The following is an 8,830-nucleotide window of genomic DNA, read 5'->3' as shown; positions in this document are numbered from 1 at the left end:
AGTTCAGATCAGAGCTGCATGGAATATCACACATTGTTGAAGTCCACAAATGGGGTGATTCAGAGGCAAAGACAAGAAATTTTACATTGAACAATTATGAAATAAAGCAGCAGTAGAAGAAATTCTCCAAAAACTTAATTAGTTACATTTTTCTTTGCACTCTGAAGCATGAATATCTATATTCCTTGTACTTATAAACTGCTGGTTATGGGAACTTGAAGTAAATCTTTGTTCTTTCCTGTCCTATCTAGAGCCTGTCACTAACATCATCAAGTAAGATCAGACTGACCCTCACAACTCTGGTTTCTCAAGCATAGATGCATTCTAAACAGCTCTTGCAGACTCAGTTCATCTCACAGAACTGATAGGTTTAGGTTTTCTGAGGCAGCAAGGGACTCTGCCTGAAGGCTTTTCTTAGCCTAGAGGTAAATCTACTAAGGCAAAATTAAGAATGGAAAGAATAGACTGTCTCTCATGGCTTTGCTGGCTCTCCAGCTGCAAAGCTGGTAGCTGGTATGAGAGTTGGGTTGTGGCATCATGCTGGGTTTACATCTGTAGTCTAACATTTAAAGGTAACCCTTATGACTTTTTAACATACTGTGGGGGCTACTTGTTGGAGATCAAGGACCTGCAATCAGCTCCCTGCTGGCTGCTCTTCCCTCTTAATTTCACCTCAGTACTCCAGTAGAAAGTCAGCTTTTATGCTCAAAGATTAATCTAGAAGGATGACTTTTCAAATTTTAATAATTAAATTCTTCGAAAAGCTACAAAAACAGCTTAGAGAAAGTTGTTTTATATGCCACACTCTTCTTTTACTTTCATAAAAGAGGGAAAGTGAATAGCAGTAATTACACTTCTGTTGCTTCAAAGAGTGACTATGATATATCATATCCCTGACAGGAACTTTGGCCTCTGGTGATTATTTCTGTTAGTATATAATATAATACCTGTGTTTTAACTGCAGATGGTGCTGGAGGATGCACACTGGCTCCAGCTAGCCATGAATCATTGAAGCTGCAGGTGAGATAAACCAGCCAAGAAACACCCTCTATTGAATTGGTATTAAAATTTGGGCAGGGAACAAAAAAGCTCAATAATGTTATGTTCCATGCTCTTTGCTCCTCACTGTGAGGTAACTAATGCAGAACATAATTATTTCAATTGTATTTTAAATTTAATTTTCAAAGTCAAAGCTAAGCAAATAAATATGTTGAGATTATTTCCTTTATTACAAAGCAAATAACTTTAACATACTGATAAAATGAAGCCGTCACTTTTGACACTGTTATAATGGTGAATCCAGTCACAAAGCCAAGTTACACCCTTAAACAGTTTTTCTTACTATCGTAAAACTATTTGAAACATTACATGACGTGGGAGTGAGGCAGAAAACAATTTAGAAAACAATTTATAGGAACACAATATTGTGATGATATGAGGGCAGATGGAAAAAATATATTACAGGGTTTCAACACTTATAACCCCATACTGTATTTGCAACTACATTATGGAGAAAAGAAAGCACAAAGCATCCAGGGTAAAGTCTTGTTCATATGGTTTGATATGTCCACATTGAGAACCATAGCTAAAAGAAAGTATGCAGCAAGTAATTCTCAAGAATTTTTAGTATACTTGGAGTTTAATTCCTATACGTGGGGTTTTAATTCATCTGTACTCTTGTGAAATATCTAGGATTCCTCGCATAGTAAAAATTTGTGAGAAAATTGCCATTCATCTCCAGGTTTAGGAGTGCAATTCCAAAATTATAAAAGGAATAGACTACCTCCCCAACAAAAAAATGCCAAGAAAATCGTACTTGTTGGTTTTTTTTAAGGATCTAACATTGTGTAGAAAGTTATCAGTGTTGTTAAGTTGTGTAATATTTTGTAGTTTATTAGCAACACACCATTAAAGTGGCAGATTGTAAGTAAAAAGAGCCATTACAGCCTCATACAGCCTTGGAAAACTTCCTACCTGAACCACAGCCAGAGGGAAATAGTACCATTCATTGTGGCTGGAGTTTTGAAAACAGTATCCTGCTGTATTGGAAACGATCTCCAATTTGGAAACTCCAGTAATTACTGACCTGAGGAGGGAAATTTTGCAGATGAGGAATGCTAATCATCTTGCAGTCCTGTAAAGAGCAGTGCTAAGTGAGGCCCTTTGAGCTCTCCATGACTGCAGTAGGCTGCAGCAGCATGTCCTGCTGTAGGGATGCCTCTCAGAGCTCCCAAACTCTTTTAGTCTGCAAAATTCAGAGAACCTCCAGAGAGATAGCAGGACCTGGGCTGATGCCCCCAGCTCTTGAGACTCAGCTCTCACCTACTAAGAAACCCAAGGCATTTGACACTCAAGGGGAATTTTTAACAAGTACCCTGGTAAATACTTTGTGTGTGTGTGTGGGTGCGTGTGTGTGTGTGTGTGAGCAATTGAATGCTCACACACTCTAGCAAGTGTAATATGAGTGTTACTATCTCAAATCTATAATTAAGTCCTCTTATAATTGTAGTAAATCCTATTGAACCACTTAGACAAAGATTAAGTGCTGCTAAACCCTCTTGCACCCTTGCCTCTGAAAATAATTCTTAATTGGTTCTAATCTATTTTTTTTTTTTGTATGTTTCATCCATGTAGTAAGTATTGAACCTTGACATTGAACACAGTGGTGCTTTCACAGATTTACATTAAACTTGCTTTTAATGATGCACTTGATGGTGATTTCTGTGAGTGACCTAAGCCAGTCATTCATGACAAATTGGCATAGTCAGCCTAAATCAAGATTCACAGCAGACCTCCTTAACTTTGTTATCCCAGAGATGCTGCCACCATCACTGATGGGCTCAGCCCAGGCCAGTGGTGGAACTCTCTTGGAACCAGCCTGAAGTGGCTCTAACAGACAGGAGAAGCTTCTGGTAGAAATCTGCCTGACTTGAATAAGCTTTAAACTCTTTTAACCACATCTTGCATTATAAAATGAAGCCATTTAAAGCATTGGTCACTTCCTAATGCTCTGGCCTGTCTGGAGACTCAATACAGAAATAAAAAAGAAGGTAACATACTAACGGGTGAGTTATGTTTTGTTACTATAGAGCCTGATTGTGCTTCTAACACAAATAGAAAACTAACTCCTGAGTCAAAGCTGCCACTTGAACCATAATTCACTATGCTTGGAATTAGGCAGCAGATAGAAGTTCCAGTTCTGCACTTTGAATCGTTGGACACACATCCATCCATGCACACAACTCAGCCTTTCCTCTGGGCAAGAACCCTGCCCTTAGACAGCCATAACTGGTTGGTTCCTGTTGTGCTTCAGCTTGAACTCTGAATTTAATTTCATGGCTTTCTCAGTCATTTGATGTCATTTGACCATAATTTTTCTGTTTCTTAATTGACTTCACCTTTAATGACAAAATTTAAAATAAAATGGGGAAGGTGGGTCTGTACTAGTATCATACCACTCTATCAGAGGCCCTTTCAGGCACATTATCACATCAGTAGAGGTGCTGAGATCTGGCGATATCATTAAGCACAAAATGTATAAAGCTCTACTATGATATTATGAACCTGCATCTTATTTAATTGCAGGTCTAGATCCTCAGCAAAACTGAGAAAGTAGAAAAACAGAAAGGTGTTTACTTCCATTTACAGTCTAGTTATTTCTAGAAAGAGGACTGGCTTTATCTGGACTTTTTGGCTTGTGAGAAGCCATTTGACATTTTCAGTTATCTCTTATTTTCTGTTTGACATTTTCAGACATCTCTTATTTTCATGTGATGGGCAACCACAGATGAGACTGAATGCTTACTGCTGACCTGAAAGGGTAAGTTTGTGTTAAATATGCACTGTTTTCTTGAGTAAGTCTCCTTGGTTGTGAATTAATAAACTTGTGTTCTTTCTCATTCACTTATTTCCAAAGTCCAGGAGAAGTTATCATGTCTTTACCTAAAATATCTTTGCATTTAACAGTCTCCAGCACAAATACCAAAAGGGTTCAGAGCCCTGAAAACATGATGGATGCAAGCATGTCAATAAATTTTGGTAAGAGTGTTTTGGGCAGGAAAGCTGGTGAAGTATCTAGAGAGAAAGCATTATGAAGAGCAGATGAGGAAACTGGGGTTGTTTAGCCCAAGAAAAAAGGATGCTGAGGGAACATCTTATCACTTTTACACCTGAAAGGAGGTTATAGTGAGGTGAGATTTGGACTCTTCTCCCAGGTCAAAAGCAATTAGATAAGAGGAAAAGGCCTCAAGTTATCACCAGAGAGCTTTAGATTGGATGTGAGGAAAAGATTTCTTCATTGAAATGGTTTCCAAGCACTGGAAGAGGCTGCCTGAGGAAGTGGTGGAGGTCACCATTTCTGGAGGTATTTAAAAGTCATGTTGATGTGGCACTTGTGGACGTAATTTAGTGGTGGACATGGCAGTGCTGGGTTAATGGTTGGACTCAATTATCTTAGAAGTCTTTTCCACTGTAAACAATATTATGATACAGTTTTAGCTTGAACATTAGAAAAAGCTTCCCAATAATAGAGAAACGGAAGCTGCAGATGAGACTGCCTGAGGAGGAGCCACTATTAGTAGAGGTGTTTTGAATGGCCTGATCAAATATAGTATATATTTATATAGTATATAGTATATAGTATATATTTATATAGTATATAGTTGATGTTTAACTGTCTTCCTTGGGTGAGATGTCTTTTCATGTCCTTTCTGACTGAACTGTCCTTTCTGAATTTCTGTGATTATAAAGAGAAGAGAGTAAGTTTTTTTAATAAGCTTAATCAATTAACTGGATAAAGATATCTGAAGTGTGTACCATCAAGCTTGGGTTAACACCTGCAAGGTGAAACAGCCATGCAGTTGAACAAACTTTTCTTCTGTTCTTGTTTCCTTTATGTTCTTGATTCAGTTACCTGTGTACTTCTAATCAAACTGTTAATGATTCACAGTGTCTGTTCTTCTCATTTTGATGTATTTTGGTTGGAACTACATTAAATTTTACACTTAACACTTGCTTCCCAGCACAAAAGTGAAATATTATTTCAGTCTTTGATATTTTTGATACCCTGGTTCATTAATCTACTTTTTTATTCATTCATTTCCTGGCCCAAGTGCAATTTAAAAAGAGTGTATATTTTTCATGGTACATCCTTATTAGTGTCTCCTAGCAACACATCCTCTCAAACAGCTGCTGATCATCTCTACAAAATCCACATAATCTCTGGAGTTACACCGAACACCTCAGATAAAAAGCCCAAATTTCTTCCTCATTTTCTCCACTGACTCCACTCTTCTAGAAACATAAAATATAAATGAAATCTTAAATAAAAATGTAGACTATTTTTGTTTGACAAAAAGGACATTAAAGATATCCTCATGAACAAATTTAAATTTTTACTTTATAAGTCTGTATCTCAACCACACGTAAGGCATGAACATGCATTTTTAATTCTTTACTTCTTCCCAAAGGATTGAAATAGAATGGGAAACTTTCTTCTAACACATCCCAGTGACAGTCCAGGCTTCTTGCTGGTTACAAGCCCTCAATTCTTGGGATTAAAGACATGATTTAACCATTAATGTTGGCACTAGCCTGACATTCACCTTGCATCAGCCTTCCTAAATGCTGGCACACTAATGATTTCCAAGTCATGCCCTTTCCCTGCTCCTGCTCAACACACACATAAATGTCATATCAGCAGAGTTTGTCCACTGTGTAATTCCAGATATCTCTTCAAGCAAACCTTCATTTTAATGCTTTGCAGTTCTGCATCTGTGTCTGAATTTTCTGGTGGAGAAGACCTCCTAACACCACTTTTTTAAGACTTTTAACCTCATCCAAGCCTATGGAGCTGATGAAAGAGAAATCATATGACCTTTTCTGTAAGAATGGAGGCATGGAAAAAGGAAGAAGAAGTAGGATTTACATAAAGCAATCATACTTTAAATTCAGGTATAAGAACTATGTTTACATCTCCCACTGCTGTTATTTTTTATATGAATAGTTTAATGTCTGGCAAGGAAAGTGTGTGGTCATTAAAAAATTGCAGGCTCATGCTTCTACGTCTACAAGTTAGTGATCTCCTGCTCAAAGGTGACAAATTTACCCTTAGGTGAGGCAGGGCTGCTTTTGTCAAGCTTTCAGATACCTGTCTAGCAGTGTGCAGCCAGCTCACTTCATATATGGGCACTCCTCTTCAATTTGCTCCAGGTTTCTTCCTTCAGCTTCCTTCTGTTCCTCTGCTTTTAGCCTGAGGCAGCAGGCAGGATTTGGACGCAGTGTGCTGGGGGATGCACCAGACAGGGGCCAGCATCCCAACACAAAATGTATGTAGCAGGTGTGTGAATGATCAGAAGGTGCTGCGGGGGGAAAGGGCCACAGCAGCTGTAGCACTTTTTTGATCTTGTCACTGGATCAGCTCACGCTGCCTGGAACATCTCTCACATCTTTTGGCCAAGTTCTGCCTCTCTTACTCATTTTAAATAGTCTTAGGACCTGCAATCATGATAATTGAACAGGACTGCAGGAAATTGAGTTGCTACCATAGGAAGGAAAGATGCAAGACAGCATGGACCAAAGGGGTGTCCTTGTTTTCTGGAGTCCTCATAGATAGCTTTCCCTCTTTATAGCTGCCTGATATCACTGGGGACCAAATCAAAGCCAAACCAAAAAACTGACAAAACAACAAACCAGGAACAAAACCAAAAGCAAAACCAGTATCACAATAAACCAGAACAAAACAAAACAAACAAACAAAAAAAAAACCAAAAAAAAAAAAAACCAAAAAACAACCAAAAAACCCACTGGAAACCTCAATGCAAATTTAAAGTGAAATTCAGTATGGGCTTTCTCCTTCTAACTACAGATCAGAACCACAAAGGGTTATTCTGGGCCAAGTAAAGCTTAGGAGTTTTATTTGTTTCTGCCCCGCAAAGTCAATAGGATCTGTGCTTTTGCTGTGATCAAGCCTATTTACTTGACAGTTTAGAATAAACCTAAAATCAATATCTTTATTGTGTCATGTGGAAATGTATATATTTGCTAGATAAAGCCTTGCAGTTACAGCAACGTGAGAGACATAAATGTAGGGCTTTGAACTTTTGGCGAATTGGTTTTAAGAATAGTGTATTTTATATAGCAGAGGCACTGCTGGTAGCAGAGAGACTCAAATAATAGGCCATGCCCTAAGAAGTCAAAACTGAACCTTCCTTAAATTGTGAAAAAGTGGATATTGTGATTCTTCCAGATGAAGTCTTAATGAGACAAGCATAGTATTTGAGTATCATAGGTTATCTGACCTCTTGAAGTAATTATCTGACTCTCCACAATTATCACCTAATATTCCTGAAACTACAGCATGATTGTATCTCGTCTTGCATTAATTCAGCCTGTGATAAGACTACTCCATGATTATGGCATTCTTTAGCCTCATTTTGAACAACTTCTAATTCTAGCACAACTTTGAGGAACATTTTGACAGTGGTACATTTTCCCAAGGCTGAGAGCTATTCAAGGGTAACGAAACTTAAAGGTCAACTTTCTATTTCACTGTGAATTCAAATTTCAGCTGTAACCAATTAACATTTAGATTTTCTGGCTGATTCCAAGTCTTACAAGCCACTGCTACCTCAGCCAGAACTGTTTAGCCAAACAACAAAAATGGAATAATTTTCAAAAGGCATGCAAGCTGTGTGAGTATTTTTTTTAGCAATTGTCTGTTAGATTCATCAGGAGAGAAAAGTGTAGCATCAAGTGCTCTGTATGTGCAGCATTCTGCAGTTTGATGCCCTCTCTAAAGCAGAAGGAAATCAATGCCTGGCTCACAGAGCAGTTTGTGGTGGCTTGTGCACACCTGCTCAAGCTGGGCTTACTCTGCAGTGAGGCACTGATTATAAACCAATTTTTTTGTAGGTTTTGTCTCATAGACCTTTATGTAAGGTTGACCTAGAAGGTGGAAAATCCCTGTGTCCTTTCTTCTCCAAGAGCTCCAGAGAAGAGAGGAGCCTCTAACAGGGGAGTGCTCAGGTCCCTTCTGGCAGAGAGAAAGAAAAATATATGAACATGTCTGCATCATAGATATTTAGCCTATCTTTGGGTCTGAACACAGTTGTTTAACTTGTGATATGCTTCCATATTTTCAGGATATCGCTGCCAAAAGGAAGCTATATAGTAAAGAGAAATTTGTAAAGAAAACACTGTATGGAAATATATGTCAGCTATCTCTGTGTAACTTCAGAGTGCAAATATTAGAGAAGGAGAAGCAGAAGGTTTTATGTATTTCAAGTTTCAAGCAAAGATATGGGAAGGAATAAAGCTGCTTAAGAGTTTCCTGCTAGTCAGATCAATGTCCCATGCTGCACATACTTGGAGCTGAAGGGACAAAACCTGCTGGAAGTGCTGGTGGTGCAGGCAGGGTCAGGGGGGCTTGACAGCATGAGGACTCCTGTAAGGCACAGTCAGAAAGGTGAGGAGTAACCAAAGCAAAAAGAGCAGACTTGCTGGTCAGCTTGAATTAGGCCTTTCTATGCGATGAGATGTGAACCATAACTCAATAGCAGCTATTATTTTGCTCATAAATAAATTATGGCACTCATTTTGCTAGCAAAGTGTATTAGATAACTGTGAAAACAATAAGGAGCTTGGAAGCTTAGATGTGATGAAAATTTACCATTGGAAACTTCCATTATCACATTCTGTCAGTTATATGAGGGAAATAGCTAATTACATAGCAAGTATCTTCAAAATAAAAGTGGGTGACCTAAAAATCAAACTTATAACTTTGCAAACTGTGATGATACAATTATAGGTAAGACTTGCTCAGCCAGATTAT

Source organism: Lonchura striata, chromosome 1, assembly GCF_050655825.1.
Source record: "Lonchura striata isolate lonStrDom1 chromosome 1, ASM5065582v1, whole genome shotgun sequence".
NCBI lineage: Eukaryota > Metazoa > Chordata > Aves > Passeriformes > Estrildidae > Lonchura > Lonchura striata.
This window is presented reverse-complemented; position numbering follows the sequence as displayed.